Here is a 3,688-nt window from a genome sequence, read left to right as displayed (position 1 = left end):
CGATGTTACAACCATGTAGCTCAAAGCATTAAACTTTTGTACAAAATACACGAAAATTAAACGAATTTCAAAAAAAATGCATACAAATTTCAAATTTTTAACCTTATATTTGGAATTTCGGAATACTTTTGTATGGACTTTTATATATATATCCACGTAGTTGCTAGGTGTAACAAAGGAGCTCAATAAACAAGTTAAAATTAGATTTATTTAAAGCTAAGAATTTTATTTAATGCCAGGTGCCACCTGCTTGTAGCACTTCTGCTTCCACTATTCGCGTCCACGTGTAAGTTGTCCTACCACATCTCCGACTGCCTTGTTCCCTGGTTCCAGTCTAGGGCTGTTTTTGGGATATCTCCATGTGGTTTTAGCCTTTCCATTTCTACTTCCGCCATCGGATTAGAAGATAAACGAGTATCTGCTTCGTTTATGCCCAGAGGTCGGAATTAGTGATGATATAGGGCCAGAAAAAGCGCACAATTTTGTGAAGACGGCAGTTGATAAACACCTGGAGTATTTGTGTATCACGTATCTTACACCCACACAGAACAACAAACTTTACATTAGATTCAAAGATCGTCAATTTCGTGCGCCCGGATCTCCACACTTTGTCCGAAAGACCAAAACCAGCGCGACCCTTCACTATTCGACTGCGAATGTCGGCTAATGAGCCGCCATTTTTGTTGATGACGCTTTCGAGAAAGCAGAACTCATCTACTACTTCGAGCTTAGTACTGTTTATCAGAAAGCTTTGCGAGCTCGCAGGGTTGGCGTACAATAACTTTGTCTTCGCAATGTTGATTTTCAAGCCCACGTTCGTTGCAAATTTGCTTACCGCTGCGATCTTTGATTGCATATGTGAGTATTTGCGCGACAGCAGGCACCTGTCGTCGGCGTAGTCAAGATCTTCAAGGTAACCGCGCAGATTCCAGGATATACCAGTGTTAGCTATGGGTGCTTGACGCATTACTAGATCCACTACCAGGCTGAAGAGGAGCCGGGATGGCACGTATCCTGTTTTCACTTGAATGCCACCACTCAGGTGGTTTTCAAATCTCATTCTGCAAGTGGCATCTGTGTATACTTCTTTTATGAGGTTGATGATATTTTCAGGTACTCGTTTACACTGCCAAATACTGCTAGTTTTGTTCAAGCAGAATTTTTTGCGATCCTGCAGGAATGCAAAATGCTTAGGGAACGTGGGAGCGAGGGAGATATTAACATTTTAATGTTAAGAAGCGATCAAGGCTCTGACGACGCCATGGTGCAGAATGAAATTAGTAAACTCCTGTAAGGAGGACATAAAATTTCTTTAATCTGGGTTCCAGCACATAGGAACAGGGCCGTAGAGAGCATATCCGGGCCCCGGGGGAAAATTGCATATGCGGGCCCTTTCCAATTACGTCTAATTCATATAAATACGTGTAATCTCGAGTCCGGGCCCTCTGAGAACTCCGGGCCCGGGGTAAAAAGTCCCCGATCACCCAGAGCGAAGAGAGAAAGATGGAGCTCTATTTCATCATGTGCTATTTTGAAAACCCTTTCTCCTCAATACGATATACGAAAGACTCGGAAAGTTCTTTGGACTCCTCGTCATTGAATCTTCCAAATTCGTAGCTGTGTTTACTGGTTACTGAACGATTGGCACACAAAGGGAAAAGCTAGGGTTACCATTTAACCCCCATTGCAGAAGCTCTGGCGACCCTTCAGAGAAGGAGACTGTTGATCACTTTCTCTGTAAATGTCCGGTTTTGGCAGCTAGACCTTTAAAGTCACTGGGCGCTCCTTTCTTCGACAGCCTGGAACGGTGCGCCACCCTAAATTCAATCAATCTCCTCCACTATATCAACAGCTTTGGCTGGTTGTAGATATCTGCCTGTTGGATGTCTGCCTTACTTGAGGAACGCCAGAATGGCACTTCAATCATTCCACCTACCTACTTACCATTACAGACCAGGGCTCCCCAGATCACATCGTGGTTGGGAGTGTTAAACGTTTTTTTCAAAGTCGCTGAAATGCATTTACAGTGGCCACTCAACAGACTGCTATACGATCACTATTAAGGTGTTTATGTGCTCGACACAAGAGCGCCGTGACCGAAATCCGGCTTGTGCTTCCCACTCAGCAGAGCGTCGGATAGTCTTTTGTTAATTATATGACCTATGATTTTATTCACCATACTCAGCAAAGTAATGCCACTCCATGAAATTTTATAGCACTCGAATTTCACCAGCAGCTTGAAGCGGTTAACGCAATGTAATTAGCCACCGCTTGATCGTCGTTTGCTAATCCAAAGCTCCTTCTGCTTTTTGCTCACCTGTTTTTCTTCCTTTGTTCTTCCTCTGTATGGCACCACAATGGACGAATTTGATGCTTTGATCAAGTAGGCCCTCGCTTGGGCAGCCACTTAAGGGGTTAGGGGTAGTCAGAGCCCTGATACAATTAGGATTTTCAATATTTTTTTTTTTTGCTAGTCAATTAGTTTATAAAAAAATAAGAACATAACATTACTATATCATGTTTCGACTTGACTTTAGCAAAATTTCAAAAAAAAAAAAAGTAAGTAAGAATTGTAAAAGTTTGTGGGGAGCCTTTTTCTCCAGTAGTCCCTTGCGGTGATCATTACAAGTCCTTAGCCATTCATCTAAAATCAATCGGGCAAGAGAAATTCGTTTTATTATCAGATAATCTTGTACCTGATCAAAGCTTTCTTTTTTTTAAATTATCAATATGACGGCCTCAGGAAATATTTGTCAAATTTTCGAGAGAAAAAACCGAAAACTAATTGTTAAAAAAAATTGATATTTGAAAAAAGAAAATCTCTGAATCAGGCTCGAGTTTTTAAGTAATAAAAATTTGAATAAAAGACTTCCGAAAATATTTTTTGTATGGAGCATATGCGTCACGCCGTTATGGGAAAAAAATTGGTAAAAGTCATCGAGATTTTTGAAGCACTTCAAACTTGCACTTTGCTGTACTCAAATATAATGGGCTACAAAACCGCGTAGATGGGATTCTACTAAAAATTCTGATTTAAAGAATTTTGATGATAACTTTTTTAAATTTGTCAAGTTTTTGTGAATTTTATGCAAATTTTAGCGCTTTGAGTTATATAGTTTTTGTTATACTTTTATTAAAACGTAAAGAAATTTAAACACAAAAAAAAATGTTAAAACTTGTTAATTCGCCGCGCTCCTATTAATTTGATCATAGGTGCACCCACATACTCGTACATATGAAAATCGTGCAGTGCTTCATATTTTGCACTTGATCTAAATTTTGCGGCCACCAACGAAACACAAGCGACAAACAGCATCACAGCGCAACAAATTCAATGCCTAAGTAGTGCTACAGTGGATGGCCCGTTGGCGGTACCGCTAACAGTTTGTGGCAACAACATTGCTGCGGTTTTGCGCGCCACCATCGAGTTTTACATTACACCTTGTTCGTGCAGCTCTTGGGCACTGCATGCAGCTGTGTTTTGCTTTGCTTTTTGTAGCTGCTGCAGTTCGATCTCGATTTCGATGCTGCATTTCGTGAATTCTAATATTCCAGTGCTTCGAGCATTTTCGAGTGTTTGAGTGTTGGTGAGAAAATTCAACCACTTGCGTACCCCCTCTAGCCGCACTCGCTGCTACATTCCACTTGTCCAAATAGTAGCCTCAATGCCGTTACATGCGAGTTCCAT

This window comes from Anastrepha obliqua, chromosome 4, assembly GCF_027943255.1.
Source record: "Anastrepha obliqua isolate idAnaObli1 chromosome 4, idAnaObli1_1.0, whole genome shotgun sequence".
NCBI classification, from domain to species: domain Eukaryota; kingdom Metazoa; phylum Arthropoda; class Insecta; order Diptera; family Tephritidae; genus Anastrepha; species Anastrepha obliqua.
This window is presented reverse-complemented; position numbering follows the sequence as displayed.